Genomic DNA, 27,576 nt, shown 5'->3' with positions numbered 1-27,576 from the left:
CGTCTCACTATGCCACAAAGATTTTAAAAATGGAGTTCTGAGCTGATGAACATTAAGAAATCCTGGCGGTGGACTTGGCCCAGTGGTTAGGGCGTCCATCTACCACATGGGAGGTCTGCGGTTCAAACCCTGGGCCTCCTTGACCCGTGTGGAGCTGGCCCATGAGCAGTGCTGATGCGTGCAAGGAGTGCTGTGCCACGCAGGGGTGTCCCCCGCGTAGGGGAGCCCCACGTGCAAGGAGTGCCCCCCGTAAGGAGAGCCACCCAGTGCGAAAGAAAGTGCAGCCTGCCCAGGAATGATGCCGCACACACGGAGAACTGACACAACAAGATGACGCAACAAAAAGAAACACAGATTCCCATGCCGCTGCCAACAACAGAAGTGGACAAAGAGAGAACACGCAACAAATAGACACAGAGAACAGGCAACCGGGGTGGGGGGGAAAGGGGAGAGAAATAAATAAATAAAATAAATCTTTAAAAAAAAAGAAATCCTGGTTAATATCCCAGGCTTTCAGTTTGGCCCACTAAAGAACTATACCCTAGGCATAACGGCAAACCAGAAATAGACGAGCCATACAAATACTCAGAACCAGCTTCCCTCATTTCAACACCTGATTAGGTGATGGTAAGCTGCTTCTACTCTGAGTTCTTGTCAGAGCTAAAGAAAACACTCCCTGGAGAAATATATCAATGTAATTACCATGGCCTCTACAATTTCTCATATACAATGTCTAGCATTCAATCTGAAATTACTAGGCAGATCAATAGATAGGACCAAGAGAAAAAAACATAATAGAAATAAACTCCAAGTGATATAGATTTTGAAGTCACTGGACAGATTTTAAAATAACTGTAATTAATATGTTTTAAAAATAAAAGATTGTGAATTCCACTAGAAAACTGTTCCCTATAAAAATATAAATTCTAGAATTGAGAGAAATAATAAGTGAAATTGAGAACACAATAGATGTATTTTACAGCAGATTAGACTCAGTTTTAAAGATTAGTGCACTAAAAGGTAGGCCAATAAAAAATACCCAGATTATACAGATTTTAAAAGCGCATATATATATACACACACACATACAGAAAAGAGCAAAAGAGATACCCAGGGTACTGTGGAAAAGGTCTAATCCTTTGGAATCCCAGAGGAAAAGAGAAAGAGAAAATTTGGTGAATGATATGTTTATAGGCATAATGGTTGAAATTTTTCAAAACCTGATAAAAGATATCAAGTAATAAATTCAAGAAGCTTCAGGAATCCCAAACAGAATAGATATAAAGAAAACTATACACAACCACATCATTGTAAAAGCAAAAAGAAAAACTTAAAAGCAGCTAGAAACAGAAGTCATAATTTTCAAATGAATATCAATAAAGCTAACCATTTTTAACAGACATGATAGAAGCCAGAAGACAATGGAATGATATCTTTAATGTACTGATATAACTTAGAATGTTCTATCAGTGAAACTTAGAATGTTCTATCAGTGAAACTATCCTCCCAAAGTGAAGGTGAAATAAATATATTTTAAAAGAAACAAAAATTGAAAGAACAAAGGGTTCTTTCATTGTCAGCAGACCTTCACTGAAAAATATAGCTAAAATTTTTCAGGCAAAAGAAAAATAATCCCAGATAGAAATATTAAATGCAGGAATAACAAATAGCAATCAAAAAGGTAAATATGTATATAAGTCTAAACACACATCATGTGCACAAAAGTAATAATGTGGGAATTTAAAACAACATAGAATTAGCATATATGACAACAACACAGGAGACAAGGAAAGGGGAAAATGGAGTTAAGGTGTTACAGGGACCCTGAAATATTCAAAATGCATTAAAAGCACTAACATATAAAGTCAAAGATGTATTTTGTAATTCCCACAGTTACCACTAAAAGAATAAATAAGAGTAATGTAATTAGCAAGGTAGTAAAGGTAAAAATAAATAGGAATAATACAAAATACTTGACTAATCCAGGAAAAGGCAAGAATGGAGAGAAAAAGTAATATAGAGGACATGGGACAAATAGAAAACAGATTTAAACTCAAATACATCTGTAATTCTATTAAAGTTAAAAAACACAAAAATTATCAGATTGGATAAAAAACTAAAACCCAATTATGTACTACTTAAAATGAAAATATATAAATAATGGGACTCAGGAAAGTTGAAACTAAAAGGATGAAAAAGATATAATGTGGAAAATCCAACAGCAAAAACCTGGTATTCCAATACTAATCTCAGATAAAGTTAAAGTGAAACAAGAAGATTATTAGGGACAAAGAAGGACATTGTACCATGATGAAAGTATAAATATACCATAATATATGACAATTCTAAATTTGTATGCACCTAATAGCATAGCTTCAAAGTTCATAAAACAAAAATGGGAATAAGAAAAGAAGAAATAGACAAATGCATATTCATAGTGGGATATTTTTAACATATATCTCTCAACACCAATAGAAAAGTAGTTTAAAAAGTAAATATATAGAAAGTGTTAATAACAGGGTAAACAAATTTGACCCAACTGACACATAAAAACAGTGCCTCCAAAACTGCATAATGTGTTTTTTTTAAATATACATGGAGCATTTACCAAAATGGATTATATACTTGGCCGTGAAAGTAAATCTCAACAGAGTTCAAATGCTTTAAATCATACAGAGTGAATTTAAGGTAGAAATCAATAATTAACAACATAAAAAATTCCTCACATGTTTGAAAAGTGAGTGATGTACTCTAAATGACCCTTTAGTCGATGGAAATCAGAAACAATTTTAATTAAATAATAAATATATATATATATTTTTTTAAAGATTTATTTATTTATTTAATTTCACCCCCCTCCCCTGGTTGTCTGTTCTTGGTGTCTATTTGCTGCGTCTTTGTTTCTTTGTCCGCTTCTGTTGTCGTCAGCGGCTCGGGAAGTGTGGGCGGCGCCATTCCTGGGCAGGCTGCTCTTTCTTTTCACGCTGGGCGGCTTTCCTCACGGGCGCACTCCTTGCGCGAGGGGCTCCCCCACGCGGGGGACACCCTTGCGTGGCACGGCACTCCTTGCGCGCATCAGCACTGCGCATGGCCAGCTCCACACGGGTCAAGGAGGCCCGGGGTTTGAACCGCGGACCTCCCATATGGTAGACGGACGCCCTAACCACTGGGCCAAAGTCCGTTTCCCTAAATAATAAATATTATATCATAATGTGTAGAATACAATGTCATGTTCACAGAAAACTTTACATCCTTAAATACTAGAAAAGAACAAAGTCTGAAAATCAATCCACATATCCATCTTAAGAAGCTAGAAAAATATCAGAAAATTAAATTCAAAGAAGTAATAGAAAATAATGACACAAGTAAGCATGATAAAACATAAAAGATACGATTTAGAAAAGTTGAAGAAAAAAGATGTTTCTGAAATCATTAATAAAAGTTATGAACCTCTAATGGGACAGATCAAGAAAAAACAATATAAGTTACCAACAACTGCAATAAAAATGGTGGTATCACAATAGATCCTACAGACAAAGGTTACAAAATATTATGAACAATTATACGCATGCTAAAACATTTTAAAATTTTTAGATTAGATGGACATAGTCTTAGAAATACACCTTAGCAAACAGACCAAAGAAATAATTAAAATTCTAGGGAGCAAATGTGGCTCAACCAGTTAGGTGCTCACCTCCCACATGGGAGATTCTGGGTTCAGTTTCTGGTGCCTCCTAAAGAAGTCAAGAAGAAAACAAGAGGAAAAAATGAGCAGAGACAATGAACAGGCACGAGCAGACAACAAGCAGATAGATGAGGGACCATCTCAGGGGGGCAGTACTTCTAAGCAGTCCTAAAACAATTAAAGAAAATGTCACTAAAAAAATTAACATTCCAACCATCACCACCACCCAAAAACAACAACAAAAAAACTCCAAACTCGAAGTAACATGGAATTCTTCCAAAACCTGAAGAATGAAAGAAATGCCAGAGAACAGAATGAGGAAACACATCCAGCTTGTTTTATGAGGCCAGCATAATTTTGTTACCCAAATATGACAAGTTACTATAAGACAAGAAAATTTTAGAACCATGTGTCTCATGAAAATATATACAAAAAGCATCCATGGTGGCATAAGGCTGCTATAGTCACTGCTTACATCTATAAATTCTAGACAATATATGAAAACACAACTATGTAAGAATTTTAAAAGTAAATGAAAGCATACAAATTGTGGAGGGGAGTCAAAACTTGGAGAAGCATTTCACAGGGGGATGAGTTTTGTTGGCTTTTTCCCTTTGTCTCTCAGCTTTGTCCCAAGGATGGGTCTCACACATGGAGAAGTGTGGTTACACAGGTGGCTAAAATACCAATTATAACCTGTCTTTCCAGCAAGAAGGATGAGGAAAATAGGTTTTTATTGGTGGACCAGGAAGCATAACAGAAATCCTGCAGAAAAGGAAGTCAGAAAAGTGACCACCTAATTCTGTCTATAAACCTGTACACATCTCAGACTAATCCCTGAGCTCAACATGAGCAGAATAAAACCATACCAGCATAGAAAAAGCTTTTAAAACTGAAACTTTTTTCTTCTTTATTTTCTTTTAAATGTTACATTAAAAAAATATGAGGTCCCCATATACCCCGCACCCCCCCACCACCCCACTCCTCCCACATCAGCCAGCTCTTCCATCATCGTGGCACATTCACTGCACCTGGTGAATACATTTTGGGCACTGCTGCACCACATGGACAGTGGTCTACATTGTAGTCTACACTCTCCCCCATTCCACCCAGTGCGCCATGGCAGGACTCACAATGTCCAGCATCTGTCCCTGCAGCACCACCCAGGACAACTCCAACCCCTGAAAATGCCCCCACATCACATCTCTTCCTCCCACTCTCTGCCCCCAGCAGCCACCATGACCACTTTCTCCACACCAATGCCATATTTTCTTCAATTACTAATCACAATAGTTCATGATTAGAATATCAGTAAGTCCACTCTAATCCATACTCTATTTCTCCATCCTGTGGACCATTGAATGGTTTGTCCACTCTACATCTATATCAAGAGGGGGCTTAGAGTCCACATGGATGCTGGATGCAATTCTCCTGCTTTCCGTTGTAGGCACTCCTGGCTCCCTGGTGTGGTGGTTGACCTTCTTCACCTCCATGTTAGCTGAGTGGGGTAAGTCCAATAAACCAGAATGTAGGAGTTGCAAGTCTGTTGAGGCTCAGGGCCTGGCTATCACATGGTCAGTCCAGAGATTCAGGTCCCCTGGGTATACACTAAACCCCAGCACCAATTACAGATCCAGTAAAAGTAACAGAGAGGCTTGTGAACAAAGATCACATCTGAGTCCAGCTCCATCACACAGAAACACAAACTCCAAAGTAGGGCCAGCTGACATGGCACTGAACTCCATCTGCCATGACCATAGAACCTGTGGGTCTCTTTAGCCCTCAGAAGAACCAATACCTGGGGTTGTATCTACTTTATCCGTCTCTGCGACTCTGCTCAGATGTGCATAAGGGTGACCCCTCTGATAACCTCCCAGCTCTTTTTGGGAACTCATAGCCATATAAAACCCATTTGTCCTTTCCATTTCCCCCTTTTATTCAAGTCAAAAAGCATTTTTAACTCCTGGTATTATATGTAGACTGAGATATTCTGCTGGTCCAAGTTGACCCTTTTATTCAAGGTCATTTTCTAGTTACATCATCAGCTGGTACTTGGTAGTAATCCCTCGGCACCAGGGAGGCTCATCCCCAGGAGTCATGTACCACACTGGGGGAATTAACTGAGTTATTAACCACATGCACGCTTTGAGTTTTTAACCACATGCATGTTTCTCAGTCTAATAATGAAGACTGGACTGAGATCTGAATAACTGCCCACTAACTGTGTGACTGAAACAAACTAGGTTGATTGTATGCTAAAACAAAAACATCCACATTTCTGGAGTTTACATGATATTACATTCAGAATGTGTAAGTTACAGCCCAAAACTACTTGATATACAAAGAATCAGGAAAACATAATCAATCTTAAGGAAAAATACAATCAATAGTTGCTAACCCTGAGATGATGCAGGTGTGGAATTTTCAAACAAACTTTAAAACAGCTATTAAAACAAACTATAATAAAGAACCAATTTTTAAAATGAAAAGTATAATATCTAAAATAAAAAGCTCTCTGGATGGGCCCAATAACAGAATGGAGATGACAGAGAAAAAAGTAAGTAACTTGAAGAGAGATCAATAGAAATTATCTACTCTGAAGAACAGAAAAAGAAGAGATTGGGAAAAAATGAGCTGAACTTCAGGAACATTTGGAACAATATTAAAAGGTCTAAACCTGCATGTCATTTGGAGTCCCAACAAGCTAGGAGAAAGACATTTGGGCTGGAAAATATATTTAAGGAAAACATGGCTGGATTTGGTAAAAGACATAAATTTACAGATTCAAGCAGCTCAGGCATTCAGAAGCAGGATATAAATTAAAATTAAAAAAAAACTACACCAAGATACATCATAATCTAATGGCTTAAAACCAAAATGAAGAGGAAGATCTTGAAAGCAGCTAGAGAAAATCAATACATCCCATACAAGAAAACAATGATTTGAACTACCACAAATTTCTCCTCAGAAATTATGAATTTCTCATGAGAAAGTATGGACACCAGAAAGAGTGGAACAACATCTTTAAACTATTGAAAGAAAATAACTGCCACCCCAGAATTCTATATAAAGTGAATATCCTTCAGGGATAATGGCCAAATAAAGACATTCAAAGAAGGAAAACTAAGAGAATTTGTCACCAGCAGACCTGCGCTACAAAAAATGCTAAAGGAATTCTTTAGACCAAAGGGAAATGATACCAGAGGGAAATGTGTCTTCAGGCATGTTGAAGAGAACAGAAATGCTACATAGCTGATGAAATGTAATACTTTTTACTCCTAAGTGCTTTAAAATTGTTAGACTGTTAAAGGAAAACTGATAACATTGTCTGGCAGGGTTTTCTACATATGTAAATGGAATATTTATGACAACTATAGCATAAAGCTCTGGGAGTAAAAGGGCTTGCACAGTGGCAAGGTTTCTACATTTTACATGAAATACAAAAGTAACTCTAAGCAGACTATGAAAGGTTTAGTGGTTGCTCTAGGAATTATAAAATGCATGAAAGAATGAATAAATTAATCAATCAAGAAGAAAAGAGATATTTTCTTCTGGAATTATTAATTGATGAATATGTCAATAGCATAGCTTTATAAAAATCTTGCTGGGAAAAAAATTCAGTTACAAGAACAAAGTCTATAAAATATTAATTTAATAGATAACCTATTTCAGAGGATTTCTATTTGGATTAACTCTCATGTAGGTGAAAATTTCACATTTCAAATGATCCCAAAAACTCTCATTAAAACTAACTGCCTGTGGAGGCGTTTTCGGGACGTGGAGTTGTCCTGGGTGGTGCTTCACGGACAATTACGGGACATTGTAGATCCCCCCAGGGCCCGCTGGATGGAACGTGGGAGAGTGTGGGCTATGATGTGGACCATTGACTATGGGGTGCAGTGATGCTCAGAGATGTACTTACCAGGTGCAATGGATGTGTCACGATGATGGGAGAGAGTGTTGCTGTGGGGGGAGTGGGGGGTGGGGGTGGTGGGGTTGAAAGGGATCTCATATTTTTTTAATGTAATTTTTTAAAATAAATAAATAATTTTAAAAAAAAACTAACTGCCGCAGGGCAGCTGTAGCTCAGTGGTTGAGCACCTGCCTCACAGGTATGAGGTCTCAAGATCATTCCCCGGTACATTCTAAAATAAAATAAAGTGAAACAAAATTTTTTAAAAAATTAACTACCAAGTTAGAAGCTCAAAATTATTACTTTACCTGGTGAAGATACTCGATTGTAAAAGAGGTTAATTTAAATGGAGGAAAAATTATGATCATAAAATATTCTGGTAGTCTGAAATGCAAATGAAATAATTACTGGTATTTTATATAAAGGTACCATTTTAAGGTCCTTCCCTCTCTTCTTTAACATTTGAGTAGTCTAGATTGTGTGCTGCGTGAAGGAAAGGACCCAAGGATTCTGCTCATCATACCCCAGCACCTAGCAAAATGACTGCCACATGGTAGGTGCTAATATTTACAGAACAAATGAAAGAATATCTGTCAGGGCTGTAATGAGAATGAAATGAAGAGTTGCATTTAAAGCGCTTCACCTGGTGGCTGGCTTGGAGCAGGGGATAACTGTTGGATGCTAAATAACAAACTCCTACTCACCTTCAGCGACCCACTCTCTCACTCCCTCACTCCCTCTGCTCCCACCCAAGGCCTCTCTGGTGTAAACTCTACAAAATGCCTGCCTGCGTTAGATGAGCCAAGGTCAACAGCAGGAAGGATGGAAGGCCACTTGGGCATTCACTCAATAGATACTCACTGAGAACCTACTGTGGGTCCAGAACTATGTGGGGCTCCAGCACACAGTGCTGATCAGGACAGCTTCAGGTCCAGTCCTCCAGGAGAGATGGGCACAGAAGAGGACACAGCCCACACATAACACAGTTGTGCCCAGAGCTGAGTGAGAAGACTAACTGGTCGGTCAGGGAGGACTTCCCTGGGGCAGGCACTTCAGAGGGGAAGACCTGAAGCCCGAGGAAGCACTTCATGCAGAGGAAACAGCGTGTCTGCCCGGAAGAGATCACAGGTAGAATGGGAAGAGCCCTCAGTTAGAGACCTGCACACCTGAGCTGTCGGCCTTCTTGGACCCTGTTGTCACATCCAAGGGTGGCTTGATTATCTAAGCTAACATCTGCCACTCTTTTAGCCTAGATATCTGAGCTCCTGTAAATTCAGCCCTTATTTTTGTTAATTCTCATTTTAAGAAACTTATTTTAAAAACTTTCTTTATACAGAGTATATTAGATAACAATCACACACCTAATTAATGAGGCTTTACTGAAAAACTACTTTATAAAAGCAATTACATCCCACATGGGCTTGCAGTCTGTGATGAAAATACTGTTCCTATCAGATCATACTGAAACATTCATAACAGTCAGCAAGAAACAATTAGCCTAATATTGAAATCAAAAGGGAAAACTGCAATTTGTTAATATTTTAAATAGCCCATTGTATGGAAGTTGTTGATCAAAAAGTTGCTTGAAATTCCATTAAAAAATAGAATGGAAAACACAATTTTAGAGATTGAAAAGGAATAGTTACCACAATAAAATGCCAATTGTAAAAACAGGCTGGAGGTTTTGTTAGAATATTTATTCTATGTGAATCTTCCAGTTAATAAAGACAGATAGTTCTTTTATTAAGACAAATCCTGAATTAATTGCCACCACTTTGTTAGCACACTTCAAGATGTGCCCTATTCTACCCGGCTCTGAGGATTAGTAGTTTGCATAATCACCAAGCTCTCAAAGTGACTGCCACCACCATGTAATTGTGTCACGTGCTTATCAAAACACTGAAAGGGACACTGACGATCTCTAACATGGAACACACAGGAAAAAAAAGTCCGAAATGCTTATGGAGAGAAGAGCTTGTTTGTTTTGAGCCAACAAAAGATTTAATAAGCTTCCCTTGTGCAAGGAAAGGAGGACTATAATGTCAGCTAAGAATGAGTACAAGTCCCCCAGATTCCTTTGAAGGAAGGGAAATCCTAAGGGCACGTGGTGCCCTGGCCAACCCTGTACCACTCAGACAGGTGTCAATCCACAAACGAGAGAGGGAGGCAGCAGAGTCCAAACCAAGAAGGAGATATGACATTGGAAGCAGAGGTCAAAGAGATGCAGTGTTGGGACGGGGCCACAAACCAAGGGTGGACTCTCCGCTAAAGCTTCCAGCAGCTCTGCCAGCACCTTGATTCTAGCCCTGTAAGACATCTCTGACTTCTGACCTCTTGAGCTATTAGGACAATAAATTTATGTTGTTTTAGAGTGCAGAAATTTCAGAGTTTCTATATACTTGCCACCATTTGTAACACGGTGTGGGAAATTTTAGGTAGTATATATGTAGCTAGCACAAAAATTTAAACACACACCAAAACCAACCGTAAGACTATACAACACAAATAGTGAACCCTAATATGACTATGGACTATAGTTGGTAGTACAATTACAACAATATTCTCTCATCACTTGCAGCAAAGTTTCCACAGTAACATAAATTAAAACTTGGGCCAACATTCACCACAAGGAAATTTTATGTTTTTTTAAAAAGGTTTTTACTTTTCCAGGCTTGTCTGGGAAAAGTGCGACATCTGACCCCACTGGGCGCATATTCCCACAGGGCAACATTGCCGGGGTCCATGCAGCTGTCCAGGACATGTGCCCAGCCCAGGAGGCCAAGCTCTCCCCTTCCAGCTCACCCACAAGTATCGCCAGTCTAGGTTTTGGAGGTCTGAGAGAGAAAGCCCGCGCTCTAAGGTAAGGCTGGAGCACAAAGAGGAGATGTGAGGGCTCAGTCCCACAGAGTGGGTGCGAGGGCTCTCATCACCCTCAGCCCTCCTTCCTCTTCCATCACCACCGACCGGTGCTGGGGTTTGGGTGGTGAAAAGCAGAGGGGAAAGGCACACACCCCCAGCCTCCCCTCTGGCAAGATGCCAGTATTCCTGTCCTGTGGCTGCTGGGACAGATTCCCACAAACTAGTGGTTCAAACAAGGTAAATGTATGCTTTTGCAGTTCTGGAGGCCAGAAGTCTGAAATGGAGGAGTGGGCAGAGCCACACTCCCTCCAAAGGCTCTGGGGGAGAATGTGTCCTTGCCCCTGCCAGCTTCAGGTGGCTGCCGGAATTCCTTAGCGCTCCCGGCATGGGGCCACTTCTCCATCTTCACATGGCCTCCTCTGTGTCTGTCTTATCACCCTTTGCCTCTCTCTCACAAGGACATTTGCTTCTGCATTTAGGACTTGGATAATAAAGAATAATCTACTCATCTCAAACTCCGTCGTATTCACAGGCATACCCAGGCATCAGGACTTGCTGCCTTTGGGTGCCATGACGCCACCACACGCAGCATCTGTCACTCCCCAGGCCAGGGCAAGGTGCGGGGCAGCCAAGAGGAGAGACGGATCAGAGAAGGGAAGGTGAGTGGAGGTTCACAAGTCAGGCTGTCTGTGTCCAGAGAGGCTGCTTGTCCCCCTAGACACTGCCCTGCTGAAAACAACATCTGGATGCTCCTCCCCACACCGGGAGTAGAACCCTGCTTCTCTCTCAGCCCCCATCTCCCATTCTTTTCCCTTGCTTCTTGTACTCCAGCCATTCTGGCTCCTTTTATTCCAGACAGGGCTGTCTCCTCCTTCCTCAGCTCAAGCAGGACCTCCTCAGAAAGTCCTTCCCTCATCACCTTATCCAACATCACCCACTGCCTTGCTTTGTCTTCTCTGCAGCACTTTAACTGGAATTACTCATTTTCTTGCACTTAATTCTTGTTTGTCTCCCTCCACCAAAGCAGAAGCTCCAGGAAACTAGGGACATGCTGGACATGCTCCCGTGGCACCCTTGAAGCCCACAAGAATGGGTACAACATACCGGGTGCTCAAAAAGCAAAACAAAAAATGATAGCTAAACGAACGGCTGCCCCATTGTTCCCCATTACGGTGATTCGAAGCTCTAGCTGATTACTGCCATCTTCCACCTGGGCTTATTTTTGACGAAAACAAAATAGTTAATGCATTATTCCTGGGTTTGCTTCAAATATGTTCAGTTAAATCACTGATGTTTAAAAGCTTTTCTAACCAGACAATTATGTTGTGCTGCCTTCCAGCTGGCGTGCAAGAAGCCATTATGCTTTCTTTGAAATGCTTTTACCTTACCTAATTAGTTTAAAATGTTGATATTAATCCAGCAGTTTGATTGTGTATGTGGAACTGTTAGGCTTGCAGCCCACCTCCATAACTTGGGGGAACAGCTGGATAACAATGTATCCGTTCAACTTTATAGGAAAGCAGAATATTGCAATAATTATACAAATGTTGGTTTGTTGATTATTATACAAAATACACATATCATTTCAAATATTTAAACATCATCAAAACACAAATTTTTACAGAGCATTGAGATGTGAAGAAAAGAAGATGGATATAAAAACCCAGCAGTTCAAAATATAAAGATCCCATCTCTCAAAGCCTCTGCTTCCTCAGTTGTAAAATATCTTCTGCAAAGGGCGGGCATCTGAATTCTTAAACTGTGCTTCTGCCCCAACCCCTATTCACCCAAACCATAGGCAAATGGGTGCAGGTGCACACATAGAAGCAGAATCCACAAATCTCCTAGGGGCCTCCCACCCAAATAGGTGAGGACCACCTACATTGAGGGGCCAACACAGGACTGACAGGTTTTATGTAACAAAGTAAATATGTTAAAGAGGAAGAAGAATGCACACACACATTCATAAACACATACACCTATACATGCTATCGAGATCATTTATAAAAGAAAGGATATTTTCAATCAAAAAAGAGCACACTCAGAATAAAGCTTAGCCCTTGAATGGAATACATTGACATGGATGAATGCCTTCCTGCATTATTCTTTTCTCTTTGGTTGACTGAGACCAGAGGAAATTTCACACCACAGGCACTGGGCTGTGGTCCCAAGTTTGAAAATTACATGCAAAAGCCCATTCTAAGTACGGAGGCCGGTGACACAGAAAAACTTAAAGATGCGCTGCCCACCTCCATCTTCACCAGTTTTATTCGCTTGGGGAAGAGGGAAGTGCCCCCAGCCTCCCAGCCAGCCATGACAAAATCTGGGAACGAAGACAGTAGCAATCTGGCTTTAAATCCAAAGACAAAGCCGACGCATACATAAAATATTTGAATGGAGATAAGCCTGAGTCAGGGCAGAGCCTTCCACTGCCCCACCTCCCACTGGCTTCTAAGCTCCGTTGGCTGCTCTCCCCAGGGCACATCAGCTAAGACGGAGGGCAGGGCAGATGCAGCACAGATACAGCACGGAGGAGGTTGTGGCCACATCTCACCTGACAGATGATGGAAGAGGTCACACCTGAGGACGATGTGCCCTCCAGGGTCCTGTGTTTTATTTAGGATCATCTTCAGGCTCCTTGGAAAGACACCAGGGCTGGGTCCTGCACCTGGCTGCGGGTGGGGAGGGTGTGAGCATCTGCGTGCCAAATGATGAGGGCCGCAGTGACCGCTACCCACTCTGTCATTAATCCTGGTATTGATAAAATAAATGCTGGCATACCACTCTTGCCGTTTTAGTCCAGTGTTGTCACCTCTAAGCACTGGCATGAGACACACACATATCAGAGCTGCCTCTTGCAGGGGTGTTGCATCACTCCAAAACTGGGCGCAGTGTAGGACAGGAGGCATGTCAACAACAGCACCCGGTCAGCCCTGGTGCACATGCCATGTGTAGATCCAGGCACAACCTCTAATAAAATACACTGGCTCATCAATGACAGTGATGAAGGCCATAGCAGATAAATCCCTTCCCTTCTCCCACTTACCTTCAGGGACAGCCAGCTGCGCCCCAACCAGGTCTTGCCCCTGGTTGTGATGTAAAGGTCAACTTTAAGCTTCCTCTGTGTGTTTACTAACCAGAAGAAAGACCTGGGAAATACGAATGAAGTGGCACATGGGAATAGTTGCAATAGTCAAACTGTAAATGCCGGGTGCTTGAGGCATGGTGACAGGTCTAACAAATCAGTTAACTCAGCCATAGGTTTCTGGAATATGAGAATTTCCCTTGGTTCTTAGGAGTCATCAGATGATGCTCCAAAGGCCCCATTACAACAAGGACTGAATTCCAGGGTCGAAGGGATTTTAGCAAATGCCTTTATCCCAGAATTTCGATCTGAAACAGCAAGACTCGGAGCATCCCCCGTCTGGCAGGGCGGCCCCGGGGATGCCACTGGGGTGCCTCTCTGCCCAGCATTTGCCTGCTGAATGGGCTCTACGGCAGTGGGTGCTGCAGATGGACTCAAGGCCACAGGCGGCAAAACCTTAAGCTTTCTTCTTCCCACCAGGACCCAAGTGGACACCGAGATACATATATCTACCCAGCTGGATTCCACTTTCACTTCTACCTTATTGTCGTTCTGCCATTTTCACATGTCCCCACATCTCTTTTCCCGTGATTAGAGCTAAGCCTGACAGCTGTGCGCTACTCAACTCTATCATGGGTGGTGCAAACAAGACTGGGGGTGGGCAGGGGCTGCTGAAGGCAGCAGGCCGCCCTGAGGGTTAGCAGCAGGCCACACGAAGTCCTTAATGCAGCAAGAGGCCCTGAGCCGGCACGGAAGTGCGCCACGGGGATGAGGGCCACGGGAAGAGCGCGGGGCTGCTGTAATCTTCCAGGGACAGCCTCTGAAGGAGGCGTCCATTAAAGAGCAGTGACCCGTCCCCAAGGGGAAATGCCCAGAGAGGAACTGTCCCCATGTCACCACGTTCCCTGGGGTCTGAGGCGGTGGGAGTGGGCGTCGCTGGCTTAGACCCATGCTGCTAAATGGCTGCCTCCCCCTTATAGAAATACACTAATTAGTACAGCCTGAGCCGGCCTGCTGAAAAGAGGCTTTGTATGTCTTCTCCCACTCCCCCATTAACACCCTTTCAGATGGGTAAAAAAAGGTTTTCTGCAAGCAAATGACCTGGGCATTTTCCTAAAGGAAGGACATTTGTCCCAGTTTCAGTGACCCAGAGCCATTTGTGGAGGCTTTTGTTAGCTCTGGGCCCTCTTCCCAGCCACTGTCACCAGTTAGCCAGAGGCTTCACAGTCAGCTACTAACAGTGGGTATTCTGATCACCAATTCAGGAGCCCACATGATGTGCCCAGACTGAAAGGCTCTGTGAGGAGCCAAGGACGTAACAGGAGCTAAGACGCGAGGAAGGATCAGAGCCCTGGAGAGTGGCCGAGCCCCGACGCCGCAGGCACTGCACTCAGCACTCGAGCTTTCTCATTAATCCCCATATCCTGCCGCATGAGGACAGAGGGCGCTGTCATCACACCCATTTCACAGATGAGGAAACTGAGGCCAGAGCCAGAGATGGAGTCCTCCCTTCCTCCGCGACTGAGAACTGAGCGGACACTCTTAACACTCAGCTGGTCTGTCCTGGGACTACTGGTGAGGATTTTTTCCAGAGCCCAAAAAGGTATGGTTTCTTTAAGGCATCTGGGGAATGCTTTGGGGCAAGATAAAGGTGGGCAAAGTGAAAATTTCTGTAACCTACTGGCCAATAAACCCATCCAGTTTCAATTGTGCTTTTGCTTCATTGTTTAGCTCAGTCTCCGTTTTAAACTAATCTGATACCTAAAAACCTAAACTGTAAAAAAGTAGAAAAACAATGAAATAATTTACATTTTATAAGGTTATTTTTAACGAAAAAATCCACAAGTATCTTTAAATAACAGGTTCCTTTCACTAATTAGGCATTAATTCGTAGATTACTTTGATAAAGAGGCTACGGACAGAGAAAATTAAAACTCCAACACTGAGTCACTGTCAACTAAGACAGCTATTAAGAACACCTAGCCAGTAGGAAGAAGATACTCGGTTTAGAGAAAAATAAATGTCAGTTGAGTTTTACATTAAAAAGTAAGGAACACACGTAGTCCCGAGCAGGCTCTGGCTTCCTTCAGAGGTAAAGGGCCGAGCTGCCAGTAACCCTCTCTTCTGGAAGGATGCAAGGCAGAGGGGAGCTGGCAGCCTAGAGGGCAGCTTCTCAAAAACTGCATCCCTTTTCACATATCATACGGGCAAAAATTCAAAAGGTAGCTAATATACTATACTGGCAAGGCCATGGGAAAACATCGTATCACTTGTGGATGGAAATTAGTGCAATCCTTAAAAGGGTCAATTTATCAGGATCTATTAAAACTACCAACATATACAGCATTTGTCAGTGCATTTCCTCTTGAAGGAATACACTCTAAAATAAGCATGCCCGTGTGTGAAATGGTGTACATTCAGATTATTCACAGCAACACTTTGCATACCAGCAAAAGATGGGTCTGTCAGAGGGACCTGATTAAAATATAAAGATACCTTCAAGCAATATCCTTCTGTGTAGCTACGTGAGAGTGTTCCTATGCTTTAAAATGGAAAGATTTCTGGGGTGGTTAATTCTATGTGTTGACTTGGCTAGGCTATAGTATCCAGTTGTTTAGTCCAAGACTAGTCTAGACATTTCTGTGAAAGTATTCTGGAGATGAGATTAACATCCACAATTGTTCGACTTTAAGGAAAGAAGATAACTCTCAGCAATGTTGGATAGGTCTTATCCAATCAAATGAAGGTCTCAAAAGCAAAAAACTAAGGTTTCCCAAAAAAGAAATTCTGCTTCGAGTCTACAACATCAACTCTTGTCTGCATTTCCAGCCTGCCTGCCCTATAGATTTCAGACTTGCCAGCCCCTACAATTGAGTGAGCCAATTCCTTGCAATAAATCTCTTTATATATATTGGTTCCCCTTCTTAGGAGAACCCTGACCAATATAACTCTCAAAATGCATTAAGTGGCTAAATGAAGAGCTTATAACAGCATAGACAGTGTGCTATCACATGTACAAAAGAGGAAAAATAATATATATTTGTAGTGGCGTATATATGCATAAACTTATATCTAGAAGGCTAAATTAACTAATATCAGTTATTACCTGTTTGGATGGGAAGTAGGAACTCAGCAAACGGAAAACAGAGGTGACAGATAAGTTTTGTGTCTTCATTTTTAGACTTTTATTGACGCTTGAGTTATATGACTGTATTACCTATTTGAAAAATCAAATCATTTTCAATGCATCTCCCCATCGTTATATATATACAGTCCCTCCATTAAAACATCAGTAGCCAGTCCACCACCCCCTTCTCAGAATTCGGCCTATCACTCAACTACATACCATCCAAAACCACTGGAACGTACACCTCTCTCCTCTGCCTGGCTCATAGCCTGGGGATGGAGTCGGAGGTGCAAGGGTAAACCTGGATGGGAGACCTTCCGAGGGCCTGCAGGCCCAGGAGGGAGCCCTGTGGTGGGAGGAGAGGACAGCAGAAGGCCCGGGAAGACAGACGCCTGGTAGGTTTCCTAAACCCTGGCCCAGGGCCGTGAGTAAACCACTGCGAAAGCCACACACCCTCACTCGGGACACAAGGAGTACATCTCATAAAATCTTTTCGTGTCGGTTACCTGGTTGACTCTCACACTGCCAGTCCTTGTCTGACAGGTGAGGACACTGAATCTAGAGAAGTCCAGTGTCCTTCCTACTTTCACAGATGACCACAGATAGAAAGCACAGATCTTTCTTTTTTCTTAGGTCAATATTTGCTATCTCATACTGTGAGATGCATATTTTTGCACAGTGTATAGATTTTTTAACTGGATTTGCTAATTTGCCTACAAAGAAGTATCATAGATGGTCTTGTCACCAAAGAAACAACACTTGTTTAGTTAAGCTCACAGGGTAATTACAAAAAGACCACCCCCTTCTTAAAAGATAACTTAGAAGTCATTTCTCAACATCCTAATATCACATGACAGAGTCAAGGACTAGCAAACTGGGCCACAGGTGCCTCCTCTGGGCTAGTCCGTCCCTATCCCCACCACCCCCACAATCCTAGGCACTCCTAATCCCCCTTATTTTTCTACTTTCCCTGCATAGCACTTGTCATTTTCTAGCAAGCTTTATAATTTTCTTATTTATGATTTTCTTTATTGTCTCTCTCCCCTTCACTAGAACACAAGCCCCACAAGGGCACAGATCTTGTTCTCTGATAAATCCTAAGGGCCTAGAACAGTGCATGGTAGGTAGGAGGCATTCAATAAATACTTGTTCAATACACCTCAAATTCAATTACTGAAAATTTCCATATGATAGTTGCAAAATTAATCTCTAAAGGGATTTTGATTTTTCAAACAAACTCCTTAGATGTTTGAGGAAGCGGAGGAGGCCAAAAGAATACAGCAAATTTACACAGCAAAAATAATAAAAAGTTTAGCATCAAAGACATTTAGAGAGTTAACATATACTTTAGATTATCCTCTGGGGAGATAGGTCTATTAAGGTTATATCCCATTAATATAACCTAAGAGAACTGCTTGAGCCCAGGATGTAAAAATTCTTTGTTCTTGGAGCAGATGACAAGAGGAGAGATTCTACCATTACTGATGAAGGTTCCTGTCTTTCTTCCATCAGAGTTAAAAGCCTTTTACATAATGCTTTCTTTAAATAAAGTTGTAAAGGTGCATACATTGGAACAGAACACTGAAAATGTACTTTAATGGATGAACTCATTTCAGCCTCACTCGGTACAGAATGGATACAAGAATAATTACTTTTGACCTCTGTGTTCATCAGTTAAAAGGTCTGAAGAAAGTTCTCACATATCCCATGAGACCCAGCCTCAGACAGAGTTTAATCTGCAGCAAAACAGTCAGGTACAAAGTGGGCCATGGCGATGGGGTGGGTGAGGTTGAAGGCATGATGGACAACTGACCTCATTAAATGGTCTCTCTGAACACCAAAATTGTTTCCCTATCTTGTTTCATTGTATCCTTGGGGGTCTCCAATTATATCACTGCATATTTTGAAATTCTTTAAAAATGGTGTGAGTCCTTGGTTCAAGCTGTGAAATGAACACATGCTGAAACTTCCCTCCCCAACCAACTCTCTACCCCCAAACACACAGGGGTAACTGGAACATATGCATATTTTTAATTGCCACCCATACAGAGATATACTACTGAGAAAGGGAAATCTTCCTGGATATGCATATCTGAACAAGGTAAACCCCATCTAAAATGAAAGCAGCAGAGGGAAGCCCACAGGAGGGCCCCCGAGCACCACACCCTGTCAAAAGCAGAGCCATGCCTGAGTGGCAGGGGCGTGGCACAAGCAAGGCCACCCAGGCGCCAGGCTCAGGCATCCACTACCTGGTGAGAGTGGGGGTGACAGGAGGTGGAGGTACCACCCAAGTCCCTGGCCAGAACTGCAAGCCACCCTGGGCCTCCCACACAACAGGAGCCTTCCCAGCACAGGGCTGACGTGGAGTCAACTCATCTGGTATCCCTGAGGCAACCGACATCAGTAAGGCATCTGGTAAATAAGATCAACCACCTGCAAAAGTACCAGAACATGCTCACTACTCAGACGTTTTAGGGGAAAAAAAAGAGGGAGAGAGAGAAGAACACCACGAAATGGAGTTAACAACACTGCATTACTTCCACTTCAAAAGGGGCTGTGACTCACTGACCTCCAAGGACAGGCAGGTGAGAAGCAGGAGTCACACCTAGTCCCTCAGCCAGCGAGGCTCAAGATCGTTTTTCTTGGATAATGGGTAAGCGTCATGAGAACATTTGTGTCTAGGGAAGCTTGTCCAAATAATCTTACAGAAATGGTTAGTTTCAAGCAGCTCCATCTCATGGCCCCCTGGGTTGAAGTTATACAGAGAGATCTGTTTTGCTCATGCCATCGGTACCTCCTCACTCTCTAGTGACCACGCTCCACGGCCATCCCCATAAGGTGGTACAGGCATGGCCAGGTCCCTAATATTTCCAAGTAAGCCAGACAAGTGCATCTTTCTCCTCTCCAATGTCCTGGAAGACTGCCACCAGGAATCTTGCACCAACTTCCATTCATCCAGGAAAGTCAGCAGGGAGAGAAATGCATTGCTCCAAGTGTCAGGCACTTGGAAAGAGGCATAAGAATGGGACCAAGAGATTTTTTATTTGATCTTAAATTGCATCATGATGCTTTTTTCCCATGCAGGGGATACAGTGTTGTCAGATCATGGGCAAACCCAGCTCATCCACTTGCTAGCAGTGTGGCCTCGGCAAACAGCAACATCTTTGAGCTTTACTTTACAGGCAAGGTAGATGGGAACCACAGAGCATATCTCCTGGGATTAAGTGAGACAGTGTACATAAATGGCACAGTTTGTTAACATACATAGACAAAACACTCTGCAAACACTATTTCATATGACAGACACTACCCGGAGGCTCACCTAAATCCCTTCTACTTCCTCAAGAAGACTACATTTCCCAGGTTTCCTTGCAATGAGGTCAGGACCACATGACCAGATTCTGGCCAGTGAATGGGAGCAGAAGCAATGTACATTACTTCCAAACCTGGCCCTTAAAAACATGATCATCTACCTTTCAGTACTCACTGCTTATCCATGGCCGATTGGGCAGAAGGAAATCCAGCCATGGGTTCTAAGAAGTTCCCAGTAGGGGGCAGACTTGTCCCAGTGGTTAGGACATCCATCGACCACATGGGAGGTCCCTAATTCAAACCCCAGGCCTCCTTGACCCATGAGGAGCTGGCCCATGTGCAGTGCTGATGCGCACAAGGAGTGCTGTGCCGTGCAGGGTGTCCCCGCGTAGGGGAGCCCCATGTGCAAGGAGTGCACCTGTAAGGAGAGCCACCCAGCGCGAAAGAAAGTGCAGCCTGCCCAGGAATGGTGCCACATACACAGAGAGTTACACAACAAGATGACGCAGCAAAAAGAAACACAGATTCCCGTGCCGCTGACAACAACAGAAGCCGACAAAGAAGACGCAGCAAATAGACACAGAGAACAGACAACCGGGGTGGGGGGGAAGGGAAGAGAAATAAATAAATCTTTACAAAAATAATAATAATAAGTTCCCAGTGGGCAGCAAAGCAGTGAGATGAGAGAAGCCCAGATCCATAAATCACCCCTTTTAAGACAACTACCCAGGGTAGCCATTCAAGACTGCCCCAAGTAGGAAATAAATTTCAGTAAGTCAAGCCCCTGAGATTTAGGGCGGGGTGGGGGGGCCACGTATTTCAGCACCTAGAGCTAATTGCCCCTGCTAAATCAACTCTTATTATATGGATCTTCATTTATCAAGACAACCAAACCGCTCAACATAGCTAGTATAGCTCAGTACAACATGGAAATCTTCCGTGCTCTATAGGTCAGAATTAGCTCTGCAGGCTTGGTAACGGCAGCGTTTCGCTGCTCTTGCTTTCAAGGCCAATCAGTACACCTCAGGAAACAAGCGTGGGGAGGACAGGACCATCACAGTTTGGAAAAGCCAGCAGTGATGAGACCTTCCTTCAGAGACATTAAAGTCTCTAGTATTCTTCCAAACATGGTCTCAATAGATTTTGTCTTCTTCGTAGTAACTTTATAATAACCACGAGCTCAGTTCAAAATTCCCACCTTGGTAAAGTCCCCTGACCTCACCCTCGGCACACAGAGAAAGCTGCCCCCTCCTCAATGCCCCATAGCATTCAGAATGTGCCTCAGCCCCAACACCCCTCAGTCAGCAGTGACATGGTCCTAAAGCTCTTTATTCCCAAAATTAATACAAGCTGGTGGTAAAACAATTCAAATATAGTAATGCAAAAGAAGAAACTGAGACCTCTCCCTTTCCCAATGCCATAGCCCAGAGGTACCCACAACTAAGTTTGATGCATCATTTTCAAAGCTTTTTTATATGTAAATAATTATAGACTCTATTTTTATCAAGGTAATACATAAAAATAACATAGGGTTGCCGGATAAAGCTACAAAGTGTACAAGTTAGCCAGTAACATTTGGATTTCAGATAAACAAAAATAAGTTTTCAGTATAAATACAACTGAACTATTGCATAGAAATACTTATATTTTTAAAATAGTCAATGCTTATTTGACATTCAAATTTAACAGGGCATCCTGGATTTTATCTAGCAACCCTAACAAAACAACGCTGACTGTTTAACAAAACAGGGCTTCCTTCACCCCGGCCCTCAAGTTATTTCCCTTTCTGTCCTCCAACCAACCCTCCCTGCTGCATTCCTGCTCCAGAGGCAACCTTTCATCTCTTTTAGCTCTTTACTTATATTTGCCTCCATGTTGCTAAATATCGAGAAGTAGCAGTATTGGCATGCTATCAATTACAGACATTATCAATTGACTTCCTGTTGTGGCTTTTGCCAGAATCCACTACTTCCCCTCCCTCCTTTTTCCCATAGAGTTATCATAATTTTTAAAACAATCAGTAATGTAAATACTGACCATGAACACAGTGTTTAACACTAAACAGTATGCCATAATTACATTTCCTCTCTCGTATAGCCTCGATTTTCCTAGTGTTAGTACCTGGCTTTATATTTTCATTTGCAAATTGTTTATGCTCTTATCACTAACTGTTCCCAGATGCTCCAACAAATCTATCAAAACCCTATAAATATCACTGTCTAAATACATCAGTTGACCTGCCAGCTCCATTTTCCCTTTTCCTAGAGGCTTCTCTCGGGGTCCCTCTCTCCTTCTGCTCCAGCCAGGATGGCATTTACTGCCCAACTGTCATAATGGGTGCTCCCCAAGCCAAGATAGGATTACTTATGTCCTAGATCCTATATCTTGCACTTGATGAACAAGAAAAAGAAGGAGGAACCTATGTTTCAGTCAGTTTTTGAATATCATTACCCTCCTGAATGAGAGTTTGGGAAAGTACAGACAGTCTAGTTTGAAAGGCATGGTCTTAGTTTACCTGAGCATCTACAACAAATGCTACAAACTAGTTTTGGCTTAAACAATGGGAATTTATTGGCTCACAGTTTTGAGACTAGAGGAGCCCAAAATTGAGGAATCGGCAAGGTGGTGCTTTCTCCCCGAAGTCTGTAATATTCTGGCGCTGGCTAATGGCAGTCCTTGGGGTTCCTTGGCGGGTATCCCTTCCTTGCATCAGATGGCAATGCCCTCTCCTTTCTCTTCCAGATTCCAGTGACTTCCAGCTTCTGACTCCTCCCTGTGGCTTTTTCTTACTATGTCTGAATTTCTTTTGCTTACGAAGACCTCTGGTAATGTGGACTAAGACCCATCCTCATTCAAGTTGGGCTACATCTTAACTAAAACAACATCTTCAAGAGACAGTGCTTACAATGGGTTTGCAGCCCAGGAATGTGGAGTAAGATTAAGAGCATGTCTAAATTGGGATATATAATTCAATCCAGCAGAGGCGTGTTTCCTCTTAGATTGGTACTGTTGAAAACTTGGTGCCAATACGATTCCTGATTCTTTCTCTGTAAGCCTGGGGAGTTCTGAATTCCACTTGTATGTGACTAGACGTAGACTCTCTACTCCTTTTGATCCTGAGGTTTCCATCTTTGGTTCTGTCTTATATTTGTTTGACAATTTCCTCCCCACTATTTTTCCTTCGTGGAGCTTGGTTAGTCAGATATCATGCCACCTAGATCAAACGCCTGGCTTTCTTTTCTTTTTTCTTACCTGATTCCACGTCTTTGATATTTTATTCTACTTAGAGGGAATGTCCTGAATTTTATCTTCTAAATCATCTATTGAGTTTTTTATGCTGGCTATCATTTTTCATTTCCAAGTACTCCTTCATATTCTCAATGTTCTTTTCTATAGCTTCCTGCTTCTGCTTTATATCCTCAAAATATTCTTTTATCTTTGAAGATACTATACGGTTTTTGTTGGTTAATTTTTTCTTGTCTTTCTTTTCCCCAGGATTTATTTTTCCTGGGTATGTGGCTTGGCCACTCTTTTCATGCTGGCACTTTTCCTCGAGTGGCTGGCTATTCTTGTCTGCTCACATAGGACTGGGCACCCAAGGCTGACCAGAAGCTCCACATGTGCCTCAGCTGCTGGGTTTCCCTGGAGCTGGCTTTTCTCTGGGCTGGTCATTGTCTCCAGGGAACAATCTTTCCACCTCCAACCTAGAGAACCTCTTTGGAGGGTAAAAGTTTGGGAGGAGGGGGAGAGACACTATTATTAATTACTATAATTAATAACTACAGATGACTATTATTGACTATGCTGGGATGTCAGGCATACACTGGGTCTGTCCTGGAACTTATGGTCACCTTACTTATGTTTATTAGCCCCAGTTTCCTAAAGGGCTGCCAAAAACAGTTCTGTCAATTCTGTGAGCAATCGGCTGAACTCCCCCCTTTGTTACAGTTTTTCTTTCAACAAGAATGAATTCATGTATTAGGTGTATAGTTAAAATACCTGTCCTGATGAATGTTGCCTTCTTACTGATCTTACTAAATAGACCACATTTCTCCTTCTTGAAAACACATTAAAAGACAATAAAGGAATAAAGTAAATATGTAAACTCACAAGACAAGAGACGTGAAGGGGATAGCATCAAATAAAATTCACACATTTTAGAAAGATGGCATGAAGAAAGCATGGGAATCGGGCCTTAGGGTTGGATTTCTCCATTCTGTTAACTTCCTGCAGCATTAGTCAGCCATCCCTGCAGAATCCTGGACAGGCTTAGGACATGGAGTTCCCCAGTTTTCCAGGAGCTAGTGGTAAAGCTAGGTCTTAGAAGGAACAATTCGTTGAAAGTATCTGCAGGGCAGTGAGATCCCCAGTTCCTTCTCCACCCTGTGCAGCCTATGACTCCTCAACTCCTCCTCCTTCCTTCTCCTTCTGTACACCATGAGTTAGGATTCCTAGGCCTCCGGATGCCACATAAAATACAGGATGCCCAAATAAATTTGAATTTAAATAAACAACAAATAAGTTTTTAGTATAAGTATATCCCAAATATTTCATGGGACATGCTTATGCTAAACATTATTTGTTAGAAAACAATCTGGTGGTTCCTCAAGATGTTAAACATAGAATTATCATATGACACAGCAATTCCACTCCTAGGTATATATTCAAAAGAACTGAAAACAGTGGCTGAAACACATACTTGTACACCAATTATCACAGTAGCATTACTCACAATTGCCAAAAGGTGGAACCAACTCAAAGGTCCACCAACAGATGAATGGATAAATAAAATGTGGTATATCCATACAATGGAGTATTACTCAGCCATAAAAAGAAGGAAGTTCTGGGAAACGGACTTTGGCCCAGTGGTTAGGGCGTCCGTCTACCATATGGGAGGTCCGCGGTTCAAACCCCGGGCCTCCTTGACCCGTGTGGAGCTGGCCATGCGCAGTGCTGATGCGCGCAAGGAGTGCCGTGCCACGCAAGGGTGTCCCCCGCGTGGGGGAGCCCCCCGCGCAAGGAGTGCGCCCGTGAGGAAAGCCGCCCAGCGTGAAAAGAAAGAGCAGCCTGCCCAGGAATGGCGCCGCCCACACTTCCCGTGCCGCTGATGACAACAGAAGCGGACAAAGAAACAAGACGCAGCAAATAGACACCAAGAACAGACAACCAGGGGAGGGGGGGAAGTTAAATAAATAAATAAATCTTTAAAAAAAAAAAAAAAAAAAAAAAAGAAAATGAGGCCCTAATTCAAATCTTTTATGAAGTAGTTTAGCAATTATAGACTATTAAATAATCTTACATTTCCCTAGTGATTTGAAGCCATTTATTGAATGCATATACTAGAGTTGGTTTCTAAGCTAGCTGTTGTGTTCCATTAATCTCTGATTTTTGAGCCAGTGCTATACCACCACCCCCATTTTGTGACTGCAGCTTTAAGTACTGTTCTTCAGTATGAAGTAAGTCAGCTTCCCCATCCTTGTTCCAATTGTTCAAAATTTCCTTAATTATTCTCATCTTAATATTTGGCACCACTGTCCTAAAGAAATATAATGCTATCCACAAGTGTAATTTTAACTTTTCTAGAAGTCATATTAAAAATTTTTTAAAAAGTAGGTCAAATTAAATTAAACCTCTGTTTTGTTGACTCCATTGTATCCAAAATGTTATCACTTCAACATGTAATCAAAATTTTTTAATTATGGGGTATTTCACATTCTTTTTGTCATATTATATCTCCAAAACCCAGTACATATTTCACACTTACAGACATCTCAGTTCAAATCAGATACATTTCAAATGCTCAACAGTCATAGGTAGCCCAGTGGCTACCCAAATCACAGTGCAGTTCCATTAATAAGTAAAACACAGATCATTTTAGCAAGTTGCGTCTCCTACAAAATATGATAATAATGATTTTGAACTATAAAAATATCTCTACATCAAAATCTTAAAATCTCAACAATAACCAAAACTTCCTATTTTCCCAAACAATTCCCTAAAATATGGGAAAATAGGGAAACATCAGAAAAGTCTACGGGGTCAATATAATCTTATGGCTATTTGATCCTAAATTATCAAATGATATGAGACAATACGATAGAATTGTTCCCCTTGAGGTGTTGCTGCTGCTCTGACAATTACGGCAGGAATAGAAATAGAAATGAGAAAATCACAAATACGTGCTAGAGATCTTTTGCATTTTATTTTACCTTGATGCTTTCTTCCCAGCTGGATGTCTGCCACTAAACCTACAGATGAAATTGATATCACAAAGTAAAATCATCCCAGTATTCTATGTTAGGAGACCCTCAGAATATTTTATTTAGTTGTAAATCACTCAAATTTATAAATGTTCTTCTTATTTCTTTGAAATAACTTTTCTCCTAGTTGGTGTATAATTTGAGAGGCTGCAGCAACTGAAGCTTATTATGAGGCATTTTGTGCTAAATTGTTGAAAACTACAAATCATTTCCACTCTGGAATCAACAACTGTCCAACTGAGGTCTACACTTGCTCTAAGATGGACTTCCCACCCACTCACTATGTGATTAGGGCACACGTCCTCCCCCACTTCTGCCCAAACCTCTCCCCACAGACCCCCTTCCACTGCACTCAATTATGTTAGGTTGAGTCTGATTGGTGTTTCCCAAACTTCAGCCATCCATGTGCCAAGATCATATTTGCCCCATCCACATACCTCTTATACCAGGTATAGGCAAGCATTTTCTGTAAATGGCTTGTTTGTGAGCTAGAAAATATCAGATATAACTACTCAAGTGTGCCTTAGCAACAAAAAAGCAGCCATAGACAATATGTAAACAAAAGAGCAAGGCTGTGTTCCAATAAAACTTTATTTACAAAAAGCAGGCAGTAGGCTAGATTTAGACTAATATTTTTATTTTTAAATTGATTTACTTTGTTAATCTAATGTTAGTTATCATAAATGGCATGCCAGTATCATTTGTCATAGAGTAGACTCAGAAAAATAAATGCAAAATATTTTGTTCAATGCTGCATGCCATTCAATCACCTCGTGTACTACACTTGGAGAAATGCCAATGTGTAAAGAAAGGGTTAAGTTCATCTTTCACATGAAGGTGACTGCTAAAGTGCTAAAGTCAAGTCGGCTCTGCAGTTGGAGGAGGGAGGGAAAGGGGCTCTAGCGGCTTTGGTGCCAAAGTTGAAAGTGGTGCCAAAGGGAAGGCAGTCCCAAACGTGAAGGGCAGAGCCAAATTCGAAAGTGGCACCAGGTTTGAAAGTGGCACCAAACCACCGGAATGTAGGGAATGGGAGTGGCAATTAAGAGTAGGAACCCACGTAAATTAATTAGACCTCTTGGATAGGCTGTAAGCTCTGAAGTACCCAATCATTGGCGAACAGGAGAGGGACCCATGTGTTAGGCTTAGGATATAAATGTCGTTGTTTCTTGTTTGGCATGCCGGCCATTTTATCCAGGTTGCGCACCCATTCTTGCAAGATCATGAATAAAATTCTTTTCTTCTCCACAATTGGATGGGCTTTTGTTTTCTTACATGTCCAGCTTTCTTTCTAACACAATGTAAATGACCACTAAGGGCCTGTGAACAACCAAAGTC

The 27,576-nt window shown here is 41.9% G+C and overlaps 1 protein-coding gene across 2 annotated transcripts in view; it reads right to left on the bottom strand.

The window, feature by feature from the left end:
* The window catches only part of CACNA2D3 (calcium voltage-gated channel auxiliary subunit alpha2delta 3), a 933,078-nt gene that overhangs the window by 828,481 nt on the left and 77,021 nt on the right, over positions 1–27,576 (bottom strand). The gene's annotated exons all lie outside the window — the stretch shown is intronic.

The sequence above is a fragment of the Dasypus novemcinctus genome, chromosome 26, assembly GCF_030445035.2.
Source record: "Dasypus novemcinctus isolate mDasNov1 chromosome 26, mDasNov1.1.hap2, whole genome shotgun sequence".
Taxonomy (NCBI): domain Eukaryota; kingdom Metazoa; phylum Chordata; class Mammalia; order Cingulata; family Dasypodidae; genus Dasypus; species Dasypus novemcinctus.
Note: the sequence above shows the minus strand (reverse complement) of the source record. Positions and strands in the feature narration are given on the sequence as shown.